Source organism: Emys orbicularis, chromosome 1 (genome assembly GCF_028017835.1).
Source record: "Emys orbicularis isolate rEmyOrb1 chromosome 1, rEmyOrb1.hap1, whole genome shotgun sequence".
NCBI classification, from domain to species: Eukaryota; Metazoa; Chordata; order Testudines; family Emydidae; genus Emys; species Emys orbicularis.
In genome coordinates, this window is record NC_088683.1 from 318607450 (window position 1) to 318633718 (window position 26269).

At 39.3% G+C, this 26269-nt stretch overlaps 1 protein-coding gene across 4 annotated transcripts in view; it reads right to left on the reverse strand.

The window, feature by feature from the left end:
• The window catches only part of NBEA (neurobeachin), an 816600-nt gene that overhangs the window by 313279 nt on the left and 477052 nt on the right, over positions 1-26269 (reverse strand). The gene's annotated exons all lie outside the window — the stretch shown is intronic.

Genomic DNA, 26269 nt, shown 5'->3' on the forward strand with positions numbered 1-26269 from the left:
CTCCCACCTCCGCTGGTGGAGTAAGAGTATCGATTCGGGGATCGATTGTCGCATCCCGACGAGACGCGATAATTCGATCCCCGAGAGATTGATTTCTACCCGCCGATTCAGGCGGGTAGTGTAGACCTAGCCTCAGTAAGCAGGTGGCAAGAGATAAAATTCAAGGAGTATAACAAATATACTGACTGGAGGCAAAAACTGAAGAATTATCCCTTGGGGGTGGGGAAACAGCTCTCTGGGCGGTGAAAATTGTTTGAAACCAGAAACTCTAGATAATATGCCACTGTCTCATAAATTATTTCTTTTCCTCAGGTCAATACTTTACCTTAATATTGTCTTTGTAGCCAGTCAGTGTATATATATCTATACTATACTCAGAATCGTGTATGGGACGTATGGGACTGTAATTTCATCAAGAGGCTTTGATGACATCACATGCAATTACCAGAACTTCAGGAAAAAATGCTTTTTATAAAAATATTAGGTAACATATGTTAAAAATCCTAGATTTCCACCCTGGCTAATGCTGCCCTCTCCCATCTTTGCAGCTTCCCATTGCTGCTGGCCTCCATTCCCTCCGAGTGGCTTCTAACTTTTTTGACTGCTGAGCTGGTAGGATCCTTTTTAGCACTGGAAGCTCTTGTTGTTGGTTTGCAAGGCTGTTCTTCAGGGAGAACAGAAGCAGTTGATGTAGCAGAAAGTAACCGTTGGTTTTTTTTAAATGTTCCTTCCTCCACCACACACATCCTATCATACTAACACAGTATATTAATGCAAGTGAATAAAGCTTTTTCTAAATTTCCCACAATCTCCTATAGATGAAGTAGCAGAGAACTGTTTTAGATACCTGGCTGAATTGTGGTTAAGCAGTGAATTGGAACTCAGAAGATCTGAATTTAATTCTCGTCTTGGCCATAGACATCATGTTAAGCATGTTTTATATTCAACGTAGCCTTCTTTAGAATGTAGCAATGTCGGAGTTGTTCAGATTATTACATCAAACATGTATTACCTCACACTTATCACCAGTGTGCCAGCATGCTGCCCATTCACCAAGCCTTGTTAGGTGTCTGAAATTCCTCACAATTGTCCTGATTCAAAGCCCAGTGAAGTCAGTGTAAAGACTCCCATTTATTTCACTGGGCTTTGACTCAAGACTTATTGTCTCTAGTCTTGTGTATTCTAAATAATTGTGTTTTCTGCAAATTTTCCCACTTAGTGTTTATCCCTTTATTACTGGTAAACATATTAAACATTACAGGCCCCAGCTCAGAAGCTCAGGGCACCCCAGTTTTAAACTATTTCTTCCTTTATACAAAACAGTATGAATAAAAACCTGACGGCATTGAAGTCAATGGCAAACCTTCCACGGACTTCAACAGGGCCAGTATTTCACCCTAAGTTGTTAGTTAAGACTGGTGGATAGAAAACATACCATAACACACCCTCTCAAAGGCAAAAAAATGAAAAGTTAAGGAATCCAATAGTGACTATAGACTCCTCCCAACCCAGAGAAACAAACCTCAACACTAGCACATCTACCACACCACGTAGCCATTTTCACAAAGACCAGGACCTTAGTAAAAGTGTTGAGCAGAGTTTAGAGTTCCACTCCTTCTTCACAACTTGTTCCCTAGCACGTATCTAGCCCGCTTCAACAATTCTTCTATTCCCAATGTTGGAAAACAGAACTAGCAGACATAACTTGTTATCCACTGGCTACCTGCCATGCATAAGTTGTCAGTTACGTTGAACATACTATTATTTTTCTTTTTGTTAATTAGTAAATTAAGTACATATCCCCAGAGGCAAACCCTAAATCTCTCATGCACGGATTTTTCATTTTTTACCATCCACAGTTTTTAAGCTAGAGTGGCCCAGCAAACATGAGACTTAAAATGCACACAATTTAAAGGCCCATTTTAACTTGCTTAGAACTCAAATTATTTAAAAGAGTTACTTAAAAAATCCGATCTTTATTCAGAGATTTTGTTCCTTAAATTGTGTGTTTTTGCAAATATATTTATTTTCACACAAAATAAAGAAATTAACTCTCAATCCATTGTTTCAACTACACAAACAGAACCTAACTCAACTATGATGTTGCTACCACTTCTCTACAATTTTTCTATTCGGTCTCTTAGCCACTATTTAATCCATGACAGTACTTTAGCTCTCTCATCAAAATTACTTAGTTTCCTAAGTTCCTCTTGTGAGGGACTTTCAAAGGCCTTTTAAAAATTCAGATAAATTATGCCCATTGGTAGGTTCTTCTTTATGCACTATTTTGCTGACATGTTCAAAGTATTCCAATAAATTCAAAAGGCATACTTTTCCTTTATAGAAATTGTGCTGGTTTGCCCCTATCATTATATCCATTTAGATATTTTATAATTATGTTTTAATTACCATTTGACTCATTTACCTGGTACTGAAAAAAACCTTACTGGACTGAAATTTCTAGGATTACCCCTAGTGGAAGATAGGTACAAAATATGCTACCCTCTAGTTCAGGGGTCTCAAACTCCCGGCCCACAGGCCATCTGCGGCCCATGAGCCTCCCCAATGTGGTCCACGGGGCTCCAGCAGTTTTGAGGCCAGGTCTCTCCCTTAGCCCCACCTGCTGCTCCCGGGCACTCCCCACTCAGGGGCCCCGGCAGCGCAGCGGAGCTGAGCGGCGTCTGCCTGCTTACTTCAGTGGCTGCTGGCCCCTCCCTGCAGCCCAGGGGTGGGGCGGGGCTGTGCCTCCACACGCTGCCCCCGCCCTGAGCACCCCTGTGGCCAATGGGACGCTGCGGGGGCAGTGCCTCGGGGCAGGACCGGTGCAACCTATTAGGCGACCTAGGCAGTCGCCTAGGGCACTAGCATTTGGGGGGCGGCATTTTCTTTGGCGGTGACCGCGGCAGCCGGATCTTCGGCCGCCCCGGTCGTTGTCAGCATTTAGGCGGAGGGAGCTGGGGCAGGGGGAGGGCCGCCTGCAGCAAGTAAGGGGGGGGCGGCACGCAGGGGAACTCCCCGCCCCAGCACACCTCTGCTCTGCCTCCTCTCCTGAGCATGCCACCCTGCTCTGCTTCTCTCCCTCCCAGGCTTGCGGCGCCAAACAGCTGATTGGCGCTGCAAGCCTGGGAGGTGGGAGAAGTGGAGCAGTGACGGCATGCTTGGGGAGGAGGCGGAGCAGAGGTGAGCTGGGGTGGGGAGTTGCCGCCTGGCTCCCCGGGCGGGGGGGAGCTGCCGCAGGGGAGGGGGGAGCTGCTGCAGGGCTCGGGGAGGGGGCGGAGCAGAGGTGTGCTGGGGTGGGGAGCTGCCGCACGGCTCCCCGGGCCGGCGGGATGGGGAGCTGCCGCAGGGGGCGGGGAGGGGGGAGGGCGCAAGGTGGAAGTTTCGCCTAGGGCGCGAAATATCCTTGCATCGGCCCTGCCTCGGGGCAGAAGTGCGCGGAGGCCCCCCCGGCCTGCCCTGCCTTGGAGCCCAGGTAATCGCCACACCCTCGACTCCCTCCCAGAGCCTGCACCCCCACATACTCCTTCCCAACCCCAAACTCCCTCCCAGAACCTTCAACCCCATCCCCACACCCCCCCCAGCCTCCAAACTCCTTCCCAGAGCCTGCACCCCCTCCCATGTCCCCCAGTCCCCAAACTCCATCCCAGAGCCTGCACCCCAGCAGGGCCAGCTCCAGGCAGCAGCGAAGGAAGCAGGTGCCTGGGGCGGCCAATAGAAAGGGGCGGCACTCCGTCCGGGTCTTCGGTGGTACTTTGGCGGCTGCTCAAGCGCGCCGCTTTAGCCTTCAAACATTTGAAAAAAATCAGTTTCTCTTTCTTACACGTTGTTTGATGATTTTTTTCATTGCAGCAGTGCCCAAAATGCAAGGTGCTTTCCAAACGTGTAAGATATGATGTATGCAATAAGGATCTCAAAGGGTTGGGTGGCCTAGGGGTTAGCGCACCTGTTTCTGGGTCCTTGCCTCTCTATGAGGGCAGCAGAGATGCATGTTCCTGACCTTAAGCTGGGAATCTTCAGCTTTCCACCTGCATCTGGGCCTCAGCCCTTAACAGGGTGTGGTAGGGGGAGCCTGGCCCTCCCTCTGCACTGGGTCTCAGCCAAGGGCCCTGTGGGAAGCAACACCGGCAGGATCCTCTCTGCAGCAAGTCTAAGTTCTCTTCTCTGGGCTACTTCCTACCAATAGGTCCCTTCTATTTAGAGCGTGGCCTCTAATAATAATCCAAACAGTCAATTGCTCAACAAGATAAGAGTCCAGAGGAGCAGGGCCCTGCAGGAACGGCTGATTGTTAAAGGGGGTGATGGTTAAAGAATACACTGCCTGTGGGCCTTAGCTGCTCTGTGGTCTGCTTTCAGACTCAACCTTTGGCCTGGCTTCCTGCAGATGGATTCCTCTCTCCTGCAGCCTGTCCACCATGATGTGTCAGGCCTTCTAAGCTCCCTTTTAACCCGTTCCTCCAGTGGGAGCATGCTCGGCAGGCCTAGGAAGGCAGGGCTACCTGGGCCCAGTATTGCTTTTTAACCCCTTCGGGCCCAGAGTGGGGTTTATATACCCCATCACAGTATTTACTCCATAAAGGCTGCACAAGAAGTCAAAAGACAAACTGACAAAGAGTGAGAGAAAGGGATACTACATGCTTGCAGACTGGTCAGGGTGATGACTAACATTGTTAGTTCCACCTTTTATTTATTCATGTATTTATTTTTAAACAAACCGATGTATCTAATTTTACTTTTGTCCAAGTGGAAACATGAAATTGAGAACTTCTGAACTGCGGTTAACCATATATATCTGGTAGGCCTTCCCAAGCTGGATTATATAATAACTAGTTTCTGATCATCAACCAGAGGTGAAAATAAATTGAAGTTATTTACAAAGCACTGAAGGGTTTAAACATGTTGCATCAAGTCCTAAATCCCAAGAGTCCGAAGAACAAACTGTTAATAAATATACTCAAGAAAACAAAGGAATACAATCAGAAGACTCAGACGGTCTATATTTCCATACAGAAATATCTCTCTAGACTAAGACTCTCACTCCAGAATGTCTGCCCTGTTGTTAATGGGTAAATATCTGAAACAAGATTACTTATTCCAAGTGGCTCACTTACACAAAGAAATGGTGACTTTAATGAAAGAAAACTGACCATTCATAAATAGATACACAAAAGATAGTACAACCGGAGGGTAAAGGCCACATCTCTCTTTGAATGCTAACAAAAAATTAGCAAAAGTGCACCTGATGAAGCACTGGTCACAGACAATATTTAAAGATCCTACATAGTCCAACTAGAGCTAAGTACTATTATTACTAAAGTTAATAGTGGTATATTGATTGTTCTGCACATTTCAGAGCCACAGCTGGATGGAACAATACAATTTTGTTATAGTTTAGTATTCAGGTCCTTATTTGATTACGCTCCATTGACGTCAATGGGCAAATGAATAAAGAGATGGAATAAAAACTAAGAATGGATTGTCAGAATTTGGCCCACTAAAATTCTATACAGAATTGTCAGGATTTTTTTAAAAGATAACAAACACATATTAAGTATAGTAGAATTGAGGTGTAGTTAAGTGGGAAGGGTACTTAATATTAATGAAGATATGGTAGAGTCAGGGTAGATTGATTTAAATCATAGTGATTTAAATTACTTTTAAACCATGATTTTAATCATGATTTAAATCAGGAAGCAGGAAACCTAAATCATTTTAGTTGCATTTTGTATATGTACTTTTTAGTTACTTTACCAACCAATACCTTTTGTTAGGAATCATTAAAACATGTTTTGCAATTAAATATAGATTTCATACTAAATTGGGTGCTTTTCCCCCCCCCCCCCGGCTAACCAGGAAAATACACTATATATGCATTTATTTAAGCTATATATAGTGATTTCCTGTGGGCAAGAGAAGCAAGGCAAGGTCTTGAGCCAATCAATGGCCTTTGAATCAGCCATGTTCTGCTTGAGAGCCCAACATGAACCCCTCCAGCTTTTGTGCAGCGTCCTCTCCAGCACCAGAGATGCATAGTGGGCTGTCCAGGTGTCCCAGGCATGGTCGGTCTTGGTGCAGTAAACCATGGCACACCTGAACTTGTTGAGCTGGTCATGGGAGCCCAAAGCAGGTAGCCATTCATCCGACCTGAAAATGATGTAGAGCAGAGGCTCTCTCCTACTTTGTCACAGTGAGATGACGATGCTATGAGATGCGTAGGAGTCAAAATGGTCCTTTCTTTGTTTGCACAGATCCCCAATAATGTCAGAAGATGCAATAAGAATCTGGTCACTGATGGGGTCTCCTAGCTCGATCTGCCTGTTAATAACCATTTGTCCAGATACGGGAAGACAGTGTAGTGGTTGCATCTCATCTGGGCCATCACCGAGACCTTTGTAAAGACCCATGGTGCTGTCAGCAGCCCCAAATGGGAAGTACTCTGAAATGGCAGTGCTTGTCATACTTCAAATCTGAGAAACCTTTTGAATATCCACATGAAAATAAGCATCTTTCATGTTGAGAGCTACAAACCATGTGTTGTTCTTCAAGGAAGGAATTATTGATGCCTAGGTCACCAGAGAATGGAAGGCTGTATTTAGACTGCTAAGAGAATGTAGAGACTTGTCAGTCTGCTCACTGAAGATATTAGACTCATTAAAGGGCAAGACCTCGATGGTATTCTGGGCCTCCCTGGGGAACCCCAAAGAGTGAAGCAACCATTCATGCCACATGGCTATGGCTCTGGTGATGGCTCTAAACACAGTGTGCATCCACTGCTGCCTGGAGTAATGTCATAGCTGCCAGCCTGCTTTCACTGATGAGGGCTTGGAACTAAGCCCCATCCTTCCATGGAAAGTTTATCTCTGAAGTCCTCAAATTTGGAATAAAATTGTGAAATCGTACTGTGCTAACAATGCCTGATGGTTACAAATTCTGAATCAGAGGCTGGTTGATGAAAATACTTTCCTCCCAAGATGATCAAAGCCTTTAACTCCCTTGTCACTTGATGTTGTCTTGGGGTGCTGCATTCCTGTCCCTGTCTGTAGCCATTAAGGAGCTGGGCATTGGGTGGGTAAATAGGAACTCTGTCCCTTTGGCTGGTACAAAATAGCATTTTTCAGCCCTTTTTAGAGTAGAGGCACAGGAGGCAGGAGTATACCATAGTCTTGGTGGTTCCAAAATGGCTTTGTTCACTGGGAGGGCCACCTTCCTAGGGCCATAGGGTTTCAAGAAGTCCAAGAGACTATATTGAGTATCACGAGCCTCCTCCAGAGGGATCTGGAGCTCAGCTACCACTCTTTGCAAAAGCTTCTATTGCTGCCTGTGGTCATCAGGTGGTGAAGGGGATGATGGAACAATTGCCTCATCAGGTGAGGAGGAGGAGGAGGAGGATGTACCTGTCAGAACTGTCAGGACCAGTTGGTCCCGCTCAACTTCCTCTGTAGACTCTGATACAGCTGGTTGGTATTGGCTGGAAGAAGAGGGCAGTGTGATTCCTACACAGATGTAGGGCTTCTAGTATACTGATTCCATGGAGCCCAGTAGGAAGGATCAACCAGCCAGAGGGCAAAGGATACCAGTGGTCCATGGGGCAGTCATAGCCAGAAGGAGGGCAGCTCCAAGACTTCCTATGGGATCTGTCTGGGCTTGTCTCCCTCAGGGGGAAAGGCTTGTCTGGAACATTGGAATTGTCTGATGAGAAGGTAGGTTCCCACTGTTCTGCTGGTGGAAAAATGCTCTGACTCGTGGATGTGGTACGAGATGATCCTCTACTTTTTAAGGTAGTTTCTTCTGGTATTGAAATTTCTCTGAGAAGGACCAGGCCCAACAGGACAGGAGACTGTGGATAGGGTAAAGCGTAAACATCCTCCTGTGAGGTACAGATTTCAGTCCTTCCTGGAGTTGAGGAGTCCCAGGGGTGGGGACCAACCGAACTGGTGTGTCCAGTGACCTGATATTCAGAGGATCCCACCCAGGATGTGCTGTAACTGCCGAATGGGGGTCCAATGTGAAACCCCAGTGGAACTGGCTGGTGCCAGTTATTCAGCCTGTGAGATGGAGATTGAGTTGGTACAGTCAGATCCTTTTTACTTTGCAGCTTCCCTTCTTGGACCAAAGATTTATGTGGACCTAATTCCTTATGGTCCGCATATGAGGATTCATCCGACTTGGACCAAGAAAGGAAGAGATCTTTTTTCTTAGAGGCAGATCTGGATGGGGATCTCTCCTTATGCCTATTATCATGTCTCCTACTTTCATGAGAGGGTTTCTTAGATTAACTGTTTTGGTATCTACTCTGGAGCTCATGCTCAGAGGGGTGCTGCTTAAAATCTGAGGCTGTGCTATGTGGGGAGGGGGGTGTCTCCCCAGTCTGGATCTTACTGGGATCTCATAGCATTCTCCGTGAGATGTTTCCATAAATGGAGCTTTCATCCCTTACAGGTTCGGGGAGGGAAGCAGCAGCAGACACTGCACTTGGTGGCAATGTGAGCCTCCACAAGGCAGTAAAGGCAGCGTAGGTATTAGTTACTGACTGAGAAAGAAAGGGGGCAGGAGATACACATCTTAAATTGCCAGACTCTGGGCATAATCCTTCTCCCTCGGGAGATGCTTCCCATGTTGGAGAGGAATTAGACAAACTACACTAACTATAAAACATTAAAACACTACATCTACACTTATTAAAACTATTTACAATACATATTTACAGATTCTGAAAGCAGAGGAAGATCATAACAAGACAGAGCATTCCGACTCATGCTATGCAGTTGTAAGGAGGAACTGGAGAGGCACCATGCCACCTTTAATCCCTCAGTTCAGAGCATGAGGAAAACAACTGTATAAGTGTGGATCAATTGAACTACTTGCTACAAATCTCTGGTCTTTGGTGCATGGAGAACATACATACCCAGGTCTGGAATACACATAGGCATCAGCACTTGCAGACAAACTTATATGTATTCTGATTCTTAATTTTTGTACATTATTATTATTTTAGAACAGGGTGAATGATGCATTTCTTATTTTGCTAGATTATTTTTTATTGTGCTTTGTGCCAAGTTTTATTTGCATAAAAATTGGAATTCAATAAAAATGCTCAAATAACTCACTTTTTTAATTAACTAAAATGACATTAAATTAGTTGAATACATAAGAAAAAAGCTTGTCAAAAAGTTTACAAAACATGTTTTGTATTTAAAACTAGCAGTTATTAAACAAAGGAAGTATTTAGTAGTTAGTGACCTGAACTGATTTTTTCTGATCACCAAGTCTTTCAAGATTTTAGAATTAGTAGATCTCATCCTCTAACATCTAGTTTTTATTCATAGATTGGAAGAGAAGGAAAATAAGCTTTCCTGCTTTTTCGACTCCCAATTGGTTTGTTAACTTTGCGTGAACTAATCATTGCACTGAGCTAAATGAATAATGTGAAATGAAGAAAATATTCTCTCAATACCTGCAGAAGAGGCTAGTGCTGTCAAAAGCTGGTTTAGCACTTAAAACTCTCATTCCAGGTACTTAGCCAGCGACTTTCACCAGTTAAGTGGTTTGACTTTCTTTAAAATTTGGCAGCAAACACGTACTGCTTAATATTATTTTTTGTATTTAATTTAAATGATTTCCACAGATTTATGATAAGTTTTAGGCCTTAGCATATATTCTCAATTTCAAATTTAATTGTAAATAGATTTGTTTAAAAAAACCAAACTTGTACTTAATTTAAATAACAAAAATCTGATTTAAATAAAAGAATCTGACTCTCTTTTTAAATAATTGATTTTTATCTACCCTGGTTAGAACAACATTGATTATCAAGGTAGAGAAATAAGGAAAGTAGCTAAAACATTACTGTATAAATGTGCCGCCAAGTGGTGACAATATTATTTTACTGCTTATGTAACTCGCATGCCGCAATAAAGGAGGAACAAACATGGCTGCCCCCTGAATACAATATATAGAGGTCCTCAGCATGCTATCCACATTTTCAGCATCACACAAGAATCTTGGCAGCATTTTGCCATTTTACACCTATAATCTCACAAGAAACCTATTAAGCAGTATGGGGGAGGGGGGAAGTAACTAAATTTTAACAAAATATTTCCTTTATTTGTGATTAGTAGACAATTTTCACTCAAGTTAATACAGTTTGCATTTCTATAGTGCTTTCCTTCTAAGAACTTCAAAGTGCTTTTCAGATATTAATGTTGGGATTCACAAACTGGTTGTTGGGACCCCAGCTTGGTCACAAGAGGGTGGGCGGTTGGTTGTGACACACCCACCAAAACCTAATCTCCACTAGCACCCCATGGGGAGCAAGGCAAGGAATGAGAAACTCTGCCCAATCCCCTTTCTGTTGTAACACTGTTCTGCCCCCAATCCAGCTTCTCCTTCAGGCAAAGTTAATGAACACACTTGAAAATGTAAACCTAAGTGACTTGCTGAACGTTACAAACTCACAAAGTCTGAGGCATTCAGGAATAAAGTCTGTGGCATCCCAGTCTTGTGCTTTACTCAGAAAAAATAAAGAACAATGCTTTACCTACATATTTAAATATTGTTATTCTAAAACTATATCACACTGCTTATCATTTCTGTCTTATGACAATTTCAGAAAAGCCATAATGAATTACTCTTTTAAACCTCTATAAATTATTCAAGCTGCAACAGTTTAATGACAGCTAATTTATAAGCCTGGCAATGTGGAGAAATAATTAGTCTCCTTGATGTTTACCTACTTACACCAACAGTACACAAAGTCTAGTAAATAATAAATAATGTTTTGCATGAGAACTTATTTTAATTTCCATCGCACACAGTTCGTTAAATTTTAAAATCTAGTATAATTCTGAAACTTTGCAATTTTTACAAACACTGCATGAAGCCTGGTAATTGGAAGTTGCAGAACAAACATTTTAATTCCAGGAATCTATAGGATGGAATTTGCTGCCCAATATTTTGTAGGACAGAATAATTTCTCTCTCTCTCTCTCTCTCTCTCTCTCTCTCTCTCTCTGCTAAAGTATCATACTCAGGTACAAAATGTTTAAACAATGTTGAAGTTAGGGTGATCAGACAGCAAATGTGAAAAATCGGGACGGGGTGGGAGGTCCTATATAAGAAAAAAAACCCAAAATCGGGACTGTCCCTATAAAATCCGGACATCTGGTCACCCTAGTTGAAGTTAAGATAAATATTCAAAAGCAAACAAATTCTGCATTAAACTTGACATTGTTCTTAGGAACTGAAACACCAACACGTTGCACAACTCTTTGGATGGTTCTTCACTAATAAATTGTATTAACTGGTAGGCAAACAGTTATTCTTACCAACAAATGTAACCCATGCTGATGAAATAAATATTTCCCCAAGTGACATATCAATCAGTGCTGTGGAATGTTCTGATAAAGACCATATTTATTACAATATAAAGTAAATGATAAAGTAATTTTAATTTAGAATTTTCTTGTTCTTGTGAATTTTTGTTGGAGCTGAGAAAGCAGCTTGGCAAGCAAATCAAAACTGTTCTATTTATACTTTATTATTGCTGACAGTCCTGAGATTCTTTAGAAGTACAGAAACAGTCTTCTATAAAACATCCTGAAACATTATCAGCATGTCCTAATGATTTATTTTTGGCTTTGAAAAATATTATGGGAAAAGGAGTGAACATGATATATTGAAAAAATATTAAACAGAGGAATATTATTACTTTCTTATTTTCCTGTCTTTAGAAATCCTGGTATTTATTTCTTTAAAATAAATAAATACATTGCAATAATGTTTGTCTACAAGGTATTCTGTAATATTATACAGTTCAGGATATATTTTTCAGCAAAGCTCTTTTTTTCCTTTTACCCATTTAACCTAACCATCAAATAATCCTCTGTGTGACAATCATTAGACATAATTGATTTTTCCCCCCGACTTGTATAAATCAGTAACATATGACCATCTGTATTCTCTTATATTTTCAATGTACTTTCAGAGTAAAAAATTCCTTTATAGCTGATATTGGATAGTATGACTTCTTGCTAGGATATGCTTTTATAAATATAATACAGAACATATATTTAGTTATACATCCTTAGATTATTTGAATAGATGCTTCTAGATAAAGAAATGTCAATAGGGACAATGAAATAAAAATACAATTAGCATGTTTTCATAAATTAGATACTTTTCAAGGTGATTATCATCATAATGTTTTCTAATTTAGCTAATTTTGTTCCTTTAAAGTTCATTGTTCAATTTATTAAGGCTTTGATGCCATAGTTTGAATGGTATTAGATTAGTAATTAGGACAACAGTTTTAAAAGGGAGATTTAAGGGATATTTAGTACATAAACACCCCAGGTCTCATCCTGTGCATAGTAACTTAATCAATTTCATGGTTCCTTTAAAGAAAGGAGTTCTCTGTGTTTACAGCAATGACATAGAAACATGGCTAGAAAATCACAGGGTCAGACTTAAAAATTCCCTAATCCAGATTCCAATTGCTTGACCTAAAACAGAAGTTATTTTTGAATCTACATATACGGAACGAGCATAAAATGATTCACACAACTGATAAAAAATGACCATAGCATTTCTTCAAAAACAGACTACATTTTTAAACCTCTAGAAAGAGGAAAATGAATAGTGAAGTATTTAAAGGTTCAATAACTTTTTGTTATGTATAATTAAGACTTTGAAAAAGATCAAGTTATTTTAAACAATCTGTATTTGTTCTATAAATTTTTTAAGATAGTATCCACATTCAGGCCCTGATCCTGCAAAGATATATACACCTGCTTAACCTTAAATACATACGTAATTCCATTAAAGGGAATGAAACTACTTGCATGATTAAAGTTAAGCATGTTTATAAATTTACAGGATCAACAATATTTTGAAGTACTGGGATTTAACTCCATCACAATTTGAAATTTCAACCCCCCAACCACCAAACCCCGTCCCAACCAAACAGAAGGACCTGGAACTATCAAAGGAAACAAATCAAGTAACAAACCAAATGGGTGGGTGAGGGAGCCAGAGACTTCATGGGTAAGTCTACACTGCAATAAAATAACCATAGCTGGCCCAGATCAGCTGACTTGGGCTCAGGACGCTTGCGCTGGGGGGCTACAAAACTGCAGTGTAAACATTTGGGCTCGGGTTGGAGCCAGGGCTTTGGAACCCTGTGAGGCCTGAGCCAGAACATCTACACTGCAATTTTATAGCCCCGTGAGCCCAAGTCAGCTGACACAGGTCAGCCATGGGTGTTTTATTGCCATATAGACATAACCCATGAAGTCCAATAGGAGTTTCCCTATTGCTAATCAATTTTACATGAAAGGTGCTCAGATACCATTGAGATGGGCAGCACTACCAAACTCTTAGATAAAAAGTAGATCGATATTTTGTCATTCATGGATTCCAGTCCATTTTGTAGGACTGTTCCTTACATCATTATCACTGATGTCTCATCAAACTTGTTCTAAAATAGCGCTAGTTATGGTGTCCTTAAAATGGCCAATCCTATGTGACTAGTCCCAAATCAATGGGACTAATCATGTGAGTAAGGATTGCACGTCAGGCACATATTCTATTCCATTGCCCAACTGCTTTGTTAATTTTTCCTAATGTCTAACTTTAACTAACATAGCTTCAGGCTATAGCTTTTTGCTCTATTAGCAACAGACTAAATAATTCAGTTCCTTCATTTATTCCATTGCTCTGAAGATATTAATAGACTATGATCATGACCTTGGGGTTTTTTCTAGACTATCTACATTTAGCTGATTTAGTCATGCTTTTATGTCATCCTCTAATTTTGTTGCCATATTTGTGCTCTTCATAGTGATTTTCTATAGCCTTCCTCAACTGTGTCCTTATACTGCGCGCACTCCAAATACAATGTACAGCATAGCTATTTACAGTTTTAAGTGTGTTCTCTGGTATACATTAGATAGGTTTAATTTTGGTGCTGGAAGCCCACTGCTCCTGTTCCCAATACAGACTCTGTCACAAACATCCTGTGTGGCCTTGAAAAGAAAATTGCTCCATCTTGCTTTCTCCCTTCTGTAAAAAAGACACAACACTAACAAAGTAGCTCACAGAGCTGTTGTGAGGATAAATGGAGGGAAAGTGCTTTACACATGTATAATACTAGAGAAGTATTATTGAGCCTTCAGCCACCACACTCACAGTGACATGTAGCAAATTCTTTGCCGAGAGCATTAACAAACAAAAGCAGATAAGCTACCAGACACCCTAAATAATTCAGTAGTCTGGCAAATCCTGGAAAATCATATACTGATCTTCCCAATTATAGCATTGTCTGCAACTTCCCTTTTATTGTTAGTCCATGAAAGCTAGTGCAGTTCAGGGAAACTCCAGCAACACCTTTTCCCTGTCAATATTTGGATCTCTACCACTTAGGTTTCAGGCCAGGACATGATACAAAAATGGTAGTGTTGGTGCTGACTGATGAATTCCTGCCCATGGGCAGCAAACAAACACCTCTGCAGCCTTTAATCCTGTTGAAAATATGGCATGGATAATACACATGAAACATCATTACAAAGCAAATGGGCTTCACAAGTTGTATTCATTCATGAGTGAGTGAACACTAAAGTGTTCAGAGAGAAATCTAGAAAGCCGTGATGGTCACCTGCTCCTCACCAACCAGGCCTCTATCATGCAAATAACTGCAAAGCTCAATACTCAATTCCATCTACAAGCAATTACATGAGACCAGTCAGAGAAATCATCAGACAACAATGTCTCATGCAACAAACGTACAAATTCAAATATGTCTCCCCTTCTCTAAGGTAGCCTTGGCCATTAATAAGATGTCCCAGTGACTGGAAGAGCTGGGTTTAGTAGCTGGATTTAGAGAAGTTAGTTCAAGATAAATCCAGGGAAAACACAGGTGGTGGAAATAGGAAACAATTTGAGGAATCACAGGGTGAGCTGACAGCAAGCTGTATATTTCTGACACTAATACTTTCCATCATAAAGGATTCTGAACAACGCTAGCACTTCCATTGTTTGCAACAAGCCTTTGAAATTCAGCAGGGGGAAAGCACTTGGGCTATAGAAGTGCCTTTTCTTAGCCCTATGAAATTCCATTCAGGTTTTGCTGAGATATAAGAACATAAGAGCGGCCATATTGGGTCAGACCAAAGGTCCATCTAGCCCAATATCCTGTCTTCCGACAGTGGCCAATGCCAGGTGCCCCAGAGAGAATGAACAGAACAGGTAACTATCAAGTGATCCATCCCCTGTTGTCCATTCCCAGCTTCTGGCAACCAGAGGCAAGGGACACCATCCCTGCCCAGACAGTTGAAAATCAGCATTTCCCTTCTCTTACTTGGGTTCCTCAGGAAAAAAAATGTTGGGAGCCTGCCAAAACAATAACTGATCATGAACATTATAAGTCTGAGCCCACGGTGACACCACAGCAATAGTAAAGATTACTTAGAAATGCTGGAAAGTGTGTGTGTGTGAGAGAGAGAATTTAATGATAAAGTCTTCAATTACTTGATCACATACAGTTTTTGCCACAGGATTCCAGCCTCATTCAGCACTCATGATGTATGCAAAAGGGGCAGAATGAAGGTTGCAAAAGCAGCCATAAATCTGGCATTTGCTAACTTTCAAGTGTGTGACCTTGCAACTTACATAATATTCTTTTAACATAGGCTACGTTGGTGGGGTGGGGGGTTGTTATGTAATGTACTATAACTTCACCAATGTTCAAAGGAATCAGACTATAAACCATAAAGGTGGCATTAAGTCTTGGTGTCATGCTGGACTCCTCACTACACCTAGAAATGCAGATTGTCACAGTAACAAGGAATGCCGCCTTCAACCTTTGATCAGCAAGAAAACTGTGCCCTTTTCTTTCAGACTTGTGGCTACGTACAATAATGTGTGTTTTTATCATCTCTAGGTTAAACTATTGCTCTAGGCTCTATAGACTCACTCTACCTGGAGCTGAATGCAACTAACCCAAGAAAGCTCATGCTGGTGCAACATACAACTTCTCTCATAAGCAGTAACAGCCAACACAAACATCACACCTATTCTTCTCAATCTTGGTTGGCTCCCCAGTCCTTTAAGAACTGAATTTAAAGTCCCGTTCCTAACCTACACAGCCTTTAACAGATGGGGACCTACCATATAGCCTCAAAACTACTACACTCTGCAGGAAAGTTGCAACTGGAAAGACCCAGGTTTAGACTATTGGGCACTATTTTATTTATTTCTTCACATTTAAAAAAAATACAACTATAGGCACTCATTCTATAAAAAAAAATCATAACAAACATAGCAAGGCCCATAAATATATACACCTCCACCCACATCTTCCCCAACATACTTTTGCAGTGTGCCTGGAAGGTTAACAAATCTGGGCTCTGGCAGACCAAAAGGTAGGATTGAGTTCAAAATCAAGGACTCCTCACAGAGAACACCCTACCAGCAGCTTCCTCATGTCCAGCTCAAGCACCACTGCTGATCTCAACTGTGGCAGTACACCATGGAGGGAAAGGCAATCTTTCAGATAAACCAGGTCCCAAACTATTTAGCGCTTTAGAGGTTAAAGCCAAAACCTTGAACTTTACCTGGAAGCTTACTGGAAGCCAGAGTAGATCACTGGTTTCATGTGCTCCCAACATGTGAGTCTGCTGAGTAAGCAGCCTGCAAAGTTCTGCACTAGCTTCTGCTTCTGAATGGTTTCAAGGTATAGCCCCAAGTAGTGCAAATACTGCAATCTAATCTTGAAGAAACAAAGGCATGGGTCATTATGTGAAAGTCTGCATTGGAGAGAAAGGTTGCGCTTGTCTTGCACGGACGATATGGAGAAAAGCACTCTTGGCTACAGCAACTACCTGAACATCCAGGAGCAGCATAGGTTCTAGCACTACCACCAAACTGTTTTCCACATGGCAGTCACACCCCTCTATGAGGGGTACAGATATAAGTCCATACAACTCTTTACCTTCTTCCCCCAGCCCACCAACATTACCTCAGTCTTTTCTGATTGCAACTCAATCAGCTAGCTCTCATCCAAGCCCCAAGTTCATCTAGACACTGGGTAATTTGTTTACTGCTTGGTCAGACAGGGCAGTGTTCTCAGCAGCAGGACCCATGGCATGGAACTCCTTCTTAAATTAAAGTAAGCCCAAACTTGACTGTGTTCAGATCAAAGGGTAATAAGACAGACCTATAAGTAAAGTAAATTTCACTGGTCTCGGAGCAATAAACTACTCCGTGGGTATAAAAACAAAAACAAAAAAACCTTTGCGTTGCTTCAGCATTTAATTGCCAAAAAAAGCACAAGGCATTTGTTACCCAACTAGCCTCTCAGTGCCAAATGGCAGATGGGACACGGTTCTATAGCTCCTATCAGGCCTGACACACTCACTACACCTAACATATTGCTGTAATAGTATTTACCTGCAAAGATGTCATGTGAAGTATCAAATGAAAACTGGTGAGACACTGGTCATTAATATCACTGCATGAGGTTCGTATGGATGTTGCATAAAGTATATATGCTGGAAATATGTTCCTAAAATATGTTTGTGGGCAGATTTGATAAACAAGTTTGTTCTGCACAAAGGAATGTTGATTTGCCTGTTTGCCTGTGTATATAATGTAAATTGAGCATGGCAATGCCAGAGACATTGGGCAGCTCATTTGCATCTGAGGTAAACAGCAGTTATCTGGAAGATGAGGAAACAGCATGGCATCAACACACCAGAGGACACACTGCATTGTGAACCCCAGCGGGTCACCATGACTCTCAAGATAAAGACCGTGAACTTTGGGGAATATAGGGAGAAGCAAAAGGACATCTTGTTATGTCAACATGGAGGGAACAAAGAGGTCAGCGCTCTTTGAATCTATGAATGGTGGATCCCTAATTATGTAGGTTGGTGATGCTGAAAAGCAGTTGTAGGTTAGAAAACTGCTTTTGACAAAGCTTGGAGCCTTCTAAGCTATATGTAGTTTCTTAGAAGCATGTTATACTTTTGTTTCATTTGTAACCATTCTGTTTCTATTACCTCTGTTTAGTATCACTTCAATCTTGTTATTTATTAATAAATTTATTCTTGTTTTTATTATAAATTCATCTCAGTGCTGTTATATTGAAGTGAGGAAGGCATCCTCATTTGAGCTACTAGGCTGGTGTGTATTCTGTCTCTTTAGAGACAGTGAATGTGTCGTTTCTGTGGATGCTGCAGAGAGACTCTTCTGGAGAATTCAAGAAGTGAAGTAAACCCAGGGTTAACCTGCAAGGTAAAGTTAGGACTGGCTGAGTCCTATGGAGTTTGTTTGGCTGGCTAACAGACTGGGATGGCAGGGAGCTGCCAGACAGCAGAGCACCAATAAATCCCTCTTTTGCTAAGGCATAGGGTAACAGGGTGACTTCCAGTTCTGGACACCCCCAAGAAAATGTCACATTGTTTTTCACCTGCGTTCACTTTTATGTCATAAATATTCCTTAACTGATTTATCAAGTAATTACTGGACTGTTCTAACTTTATACATTTAAACTATTTGCATCCGTGCAGTGAATAAAAATGTAAATCGGTAAACTTTAAACTCAAAATGAACGACTGGATGGACATTTTCTAAACTAATTGACATCTGTACCAAGATTTTTAAAACCAGTTCTATTGTGGAGAAAATATTCACATCCAAATTCTAAAGCCTTGAAAATAAGGATTGATAATGGAAGTACTGGCAAAATATTGACCAATTACTGACAACATAGGAGTAGAATTAAGCAACCTGCTTTTTTATTAATCTGTGCTCATATTAACTGTGCTATTTTTGTATTTCTATGAGTTATTTATCTTGATATCAGAAAATAAAACAATGTAATGAGTGCTGGAAAGAACCCATTATATAACACTAAACAAACAAGGAAAAATGTTGGGAGGCATAGACTTTAGAGGCCAGTTTCTATGTATCTGTATTAAAACTGATCCAAATTCATGTATATGCTTACCTATATTATGAATGGAACAGACAAAAAAAAAACTGTTTGAGCAGAGAGTATAATTTAACCTTAGTCTAGGACTAAATTAAACAGAAAATTGGTTATCAACAGTTATAAGTGAGTTATAAAGCTGTTCAGTATTATGGTTTGTTGCTAATGTAGAAAAGGAATTTTGAATCAGCCCTAGCTATACTTCAACTGACGAAAACAATAGAGCCTAATTCCTACGCACTATTATTTCTTATCAGCAACACATTGTCTGAAAATTGAGTGCAAGTTTTGAAAGAGGATTATTATACAGTACTAATTCCAAAGCAAAGGTAAAAAACCATAAACTGTTTATAATGCATATATTTTTAAGACAAGATTTATGGAAGGAGCAATCTTACTGCTATACTTGTATCCTGTTCAGCATTGTCTCTGAAGTGCACAGTAGGTAAGTAGCTATTAAAATATTATAATCAAAGAACCTTTAATTTAAAATGGTTTGTTAAAATTATGACTGACTCTTTTCTATATAACTGAAAACTATGGAAGAAAAAGAAGTGCGAGGTGAAACAAAAGAAAAAATTAGTACATTTAGGCAACAGTTTATCCATTTACAAACAACACCACTTTATCTGTTCTCTTTTCCTTTACAAAATCCAATAAATTGCCATTATATTCCTTTTAAATGGTTCCATTACAAGGATTCTGTAACAACAGACTAATCTCTTGATAATTATAATAAATGCCTGTAATCAAAGCAGGAACCATTTAAAATAGGGAGAAAGGCTGTTTTCCATCAAACTCATTGTAGTTCTGTGACCTTTTGAGCATTAAGCTACATCATACGCCGCCACCTATATCTGCAACATAGCTTTCCAAGCCATCTTACTCAAATAAAAATAAAAGGGATGAGAGCACAATGGAAATGTGAATTGACACATCAAAGTTGAAAAGTAAAAACTCTTAAACATTCTAGAACATTTAAAAAATAAATTCACAAGCTTCCAACTGGCTCAAAAATCTATAGAATTTAGATGGAGACCCTCGTGGTTTGATTTGGAATGTAATGCTTCTTCGAAAAAAGTGGCAAATGATATTTTAGAAAGCCATTCTACATCTGTATGAGCTGTATACCACTGCTAGGCTTAAGAAAGTATTATTTTCCTAAAAGACAGCACATCTTAACACAAAACTTGGTATTGTATTCACATGAACCAACAATGATTTCCAGAGATCATTTAAGTAACTGAAGGCTGATAAAATTACGGGAAATGACTATATATGATCAGAATGGCTTTCATCTGCATTTTGTTAGACCAAGCATTGATTTCACTTTTCAGCTGTGAACAGCAAGAGGCCAGCTGTGGCCAAGGGAGGGAGCAAGCAATGCACTAGGGTCACAATAGAGGCTGAGTTGTCAGAAAATTTAACACTTTTAATGATTAAATCTCTGCAAAAATCTTCAAGTTACAACCATTTGAAAATTATATCCAGCGGGTCCCACAAACTGTCACAGAATAGTGGATTTAATTTATGACAAAGTGAAACCTTTGAACTCTAGTTATGTGAATAAACAGAATTATAAGGAGAAAACAAACAAAGCAAGGAAAATATAAAATATACTGCCTTCAAGGCAGAAACAACTACATTTTACTTGGTATTCCCAGATGTGTTAAAGGGAAATTTATGACAGCATACTGAAAAGCAAGATTCCCATTGTGAAACCTTTCACATTTATTTAACTAAGCACAATCATTGAAAATGACCTTTATCCAAACCTTTCACAGCTGTCTTAAAATGATCTAAAACTATTGCCAGATATTCTTTAAATAACATTACTTAACACAAAGTCATTACCCAGGGGCCATATTACACTACTGGCAAGTAAACATGAATCCATTTTCAACAACACGCTACAAAGTTTTAATATTGATAATACACTGAACACCCCTTCTTAAAGAAGTGCCAAACAATACAAATCACCACAGTATTTCAGTTCTAGTAATAAATATGATTTTCTTGGTTTTGGCATCTGGTTTGCCACTTAATGAAAGTCAATGGATACAGAACAATGAAAAAAAACACAAAAAACCTTTTCAGTTTTGCATTTAAAACTCTGTATACTCAATAAGATGTCACAATTATTACAAGCAAAGCTGTTCTAGCAACATAATTTGAAGAGGCATCCTCTGCATTTTATTTCATGAAGAAAACTCGGTGCAGCAGCCAAAGGACAGCACACTCAATGGTTTGCATAGTTTTAATTAAGGGGATGCTGAAAGTAAATTGGTATCACTGTTTTCATTGCAGTACTATACTATTATTCACATAAATTTAAAATTAGACACAATGTTTGATTCTTAGGCTTACAAAATAGTGTATCAAAATGTTGAACATCTGAATCTTTCTCCTCTTTCCACTTAAACACTGAGCATTAAGGCTAAAAGACTGCCTTAAGGGGATGGCCTCTTGCAGGTCAAGATCAATTGACTACAGCTAGAGAAAAAATTATATTTGAGGATCCAGAATAGAACAGTTCACTTTTTTAAATAGTAAAATTGTAGTTAAACTGGGCACACAATGAAAAAAAAAGATTCTACTCTATTAAGAGGATGATTAGTTCAGTAAATCATGGCTTTCAGATAAAGATGATTATGGTAGCCCCTTGATGTGAGAGGAAGAAGGAGAAGGGTACAGGAGGTTCATTTCACCACAAAGTAATTATGCTGACCCGGAATGTTACCATTTATCATGGCTGAAAGATGACACTCACTATTAGCCAAGGGAAACTGCTACTCAAATGCTTCCATCTAGATCAATACACACCACATTTTTCCCCAGCAAAAAGTAATTATACAACAGAAAACTTCACAATCAATACCCACTCACGCTAACTTACAGTCTGTGGTACAGACATAAAGGTATGGCACTGTCAACTGTCATTGAGGGCTACAGCATTAGACCCAGTTTAAGGTTGTTTTCTTTCTCTCATAACATAAGACATTGCAGTCTATTTTCAGACATTCTGTATGCTATTGCTCTTTTCTGAATAAAAAAAAATTACCCACATGCCTCCTTACAGAAAACAAAGTACATGTAAATCATGATTACAGGCCTCAATTATAATCAGTAACTAAAACAGATTTACTTATTAGTATTTTTTTTTAAAGCCTAGCATAACACAAAGTAAAATAAAATCAATCTGTTAGGCAAGAAATCAATCCGCGTACTCACTGAAAGCTAAAATACTTCCTGGAGCATTAGTTTCTAAAAGCTGCAGTTGAGAATCTGACCTTTATGAACTCCTGAGATCAGAAAATGGAGGAATATACCTACCTGAAATATTAAATTGATTTTTTTCAGCATTAAATATTTATTAATGTTTGTTTAGACACACAAACACCTCTATTAACATACCAGGATAGTAGATAAAATTAGGTTTTAGGACTTCAGGAATTGTTTGAAAACGCATCTAAATGTCAGTTTTGACAACTGCTTTCAGGAAGGTAGAGCTTAGTCTTATAAACCAATCTAATACATCAGGAAAGGTTAAAGGGCATGAAAAAAATCACTACTTCAGTGAAAAAAAATTTGACATCCAATTTTCAAGCTGATTTATCAGTGGAAAGCTAAAATTGATAGTTTGCCATTACTGGGTAGCAGGCTGTCTAAGAAAGCTGTTATAAAGCCTTTCATTTTGATTTAGCCACATGGATCAATACAAACCTATACTGTTTCAATTTTAAAAATATTGATTTTCTGATATAAACTCAGTACGAGAACATTTATCATCAGACGTATTGAAAATAATATTGAAATTTATTTCATAAACTTTATTTTCTCAACAAAATATACCGAGTGTTCTAGTGAGATTCGGCTTTTATTCACGTAGCATCTAATCATTGTTAAATGATACTCTAAGTAAAATAATTTTGTATGTTCACTTTAAAGTTTGAGTTGTACTGTAAATGTGTAAGGGAACTCATATAGGAAATATTAACAAAACTTTCAGTCATTAGACTAGGATATTTTATTTTCTGGTCAATTATTTATGTGCTAATCTTTTCTTAAAATGATGTCTCAAAATCTTCAAACTAGAACATTTTGATATACTTAATATTTCATTCCTCCACATCAAGACGTCCTAGAAACAGCTTAGCATTTCACATTGGCAAATTTTTCCAACATCAGAAGATTAGAAAAAAAAAATTAACAAGGCTGTCCAATAAAATGTGAGTATCTAAAAGAGGTTATATTTCTCAGTGTTCAAGGAATTCTATGTTATGTTTCTTTAGTTTTGTTCATATTTAATATTTTTATTTGATAAAATCCCTTTCAAACTGATGAAAATATTGAGCTCACAGGAAAGTCATGTGGGACCGTGGAAGAAAAAGATATTGAACTTTAGAGTTCTATGGGTTTTTTTTAAAACTTATTTTTGTTTTCAAACCCACAAAACATGGTAATGTTTGGGACAAGGTTAGATGCAATTGCCTTTTCAAACCTTTATATTATTTTAATGAAAAGTGCCTAAAAATGATCATATGACCCTGAATCAGAAGCGTCTTTTCTGCCAACGGCAGCAGAGCCAAAGAACACAGTGATTCAAATGCCAAAGGATACACAGCAGCACCTTTGAGTACCACTCCATCCCTGTTGAGTTTAGATGCCAAGGCCTTGAAAACACTTGATAAACAGGGCAACAACATGGTAATAGGAGACTGAATACACTGCAGGAAGAAATAACCTCTCCGGATAAAAAAATTCAAGGTATTTCTAACTGATGATAAAAATAAGAAACATAAGAATGGCCATACCGGGTTAGACCAGTGGTCCATCTAGCCCAGTATCCTGTCTTCTGGCAGTGGTCATTGCCAGGTGCTTCAGAGGGAATGAATAGAACAGGTAATCATCAAGTGATCCGTCCCTTGTCGCCCATTCCCAGCTTCTGGCAAACAGAGGCTAGGGACACCATCTCTGCCCATCCTAGCTAATAGCCATTGATGGACCTATCCTTCATGAACTTATCTAGTTCTTTTTTGAACTCTGTTATAGTCTTGGCCTTCACAACATCCTCTGGCAAAGATGTTTGATGATATATTTATATTTAATGTTGAAGTGCCACATCTGATTATGAACTCAAAACAACAAGAAATGTTCTTGCTAGATCAGTAAGAAATTGGACAGTGAGAACACCTGTTAGTGACACAAAGCTATTCATATTAGCAATTGCTAAAAACGATTGTAAGAAACTCCATATTAATCAAGTTGAAGTTGAGGCAAATGAAACTGCTCAAATAAATGCAATACAATCATTATAAGAAAGAATATTCTAAATTTTTTTGTTTAAGATGGTTTCTAAACCAGTAGGGTCTTCTAAGAAGGAGTACCTAAGACTCATGGATAACTTTCCCAGTATGCAGTAGCACTCAAAAAAGCAAACAGGATTGTTGGATGTATTAGAAAATAATACAGACATTATTAACACCTTATATAATATACTATGGTGTGTCCATAATATGAGTACTTTGTTCAGCTATTCATCTGAAAACCATACATCACAGACACTGAAATGTCTGACAAGGGCAAAGAAAAATGTTGGCAATAAGGCAATGTGTACATAGGATAGAAGACTACAGAGACTGTGATTATTTAACTTGGAAGAAGGAATGAAAAGTGAGAGGAAAAAAGGGAAGAGATAGCCTGACTGAACTAACAAATGAGGACCCACAAAACTGATCAAACTACTTTTTGCTGTGTTCCACAAACACTAGATATGGGCATGCCTGAAATGAAATGATTCAAAGCAACCCCCCCCCCAAAACCACCCCAAACTTTCTTTGTAATAAGATAATCAATTAATACTAATACTTAGCTCTTCTCATCCATAAATCTCAAAGCACTTTACAAAGGAAGGAAGGATCATTTCCCTGTTTTACAGATGAGGGGAAACTGAGGCACGGGGTGGAAGTGACTTGCTCAGTGTTAACATAAGTGGTCAGTGGCAGAGCTGAGAATATAACCTCATTCTTTAGGGCATAAAACTGATCACCTGTGATGCTCAAGAAGGAATCTCGCTCTCAAATAGATTGTACAATCAGGTGTATTTTTGGCAATGGGTAGGGAGGGAGGGAGAGGTTTGGTGGTTGAGGGTGGTTTGCCTTCCTCTGAAGCATTATGAACACATGTTCTGATTTGTTACAGCACTGACTACATACACTGTTTCTATTTTTATATCTGTATCTTGATATGGCCAGATTACAAAAACGTTGACAAATGAGATTAATTACTATTCTAGTCGACGTACATTATACAATAGAAAAATGTTTCAACATTGTACTGATATCTAGAAAAATATAAATATGAAAAGTACTACTGCACATGATCAAAAGCTATTCTTCAAAATTATAAACCTGGATAGTTTAAAAACTATATTTTAATAATTGTGTGAAAATATTTCCCAATAATCATATTATTTTTGTCCATTGTTTGGACTGATTTCCCCAGTTGCTAGATTTCTGTCTGAAAACCAGCAACACAGAAAGAAAATATCCTTACCGACAACCTGTGTGCCAGTGATCACCAAGATAAGATCAGCAATGGCAAACAACTAAGAAAACAGAGCATCTGACAAAGTGAGTATTCACCCACGAAAGCTTATGCTCCAATATGTCTGTTAGTCTATAAGGTGCCACAGGACTCTGTCGCTTTTTAGAGATCCAGACTAACACGGCTACCCCTCTGATACCAGAGTTTAGAGTGAAAAAGTTAACAGATCCATTTTCTTTTGAGACATTCTTAGACCTAACTATATTCAAAATAAAGAGGAAACATCCTTCTAAAAGGGAATAATGGTGGTTATTCTGTGTAATGGTTGTAACATGCAAATACAACAGCTACATCAAGGAACAAAAATCAGACAGCAACTTTATAATGCTTAAGGGCTTCATATTATATAGCACCAGCATTAATGGAAAAGTTAATGTAGCATTGAATAACAGTGAGCAGCTCAGCTGCTGCTGCAGAGCATTTAGATCATGGAAATAATGCATCATTTTTCTTCCCCTATTGCTTTCATGACCAGTTTAAAAAATACATAAAGTATTTTCTACATTACCCAATTAATCTCTCAGAAAACGTATACCCAGACACACACATTATGTTATATTAGAGACCTCTCGGGGGAGAAATAAGAGATAGAACTATCAAAAGTCAAATGTTTAAATAATTTCAACCACAAAATTCAAGGAAATTAAGAGACAATGCTGAAGAAAATCTGGAAAACTACACA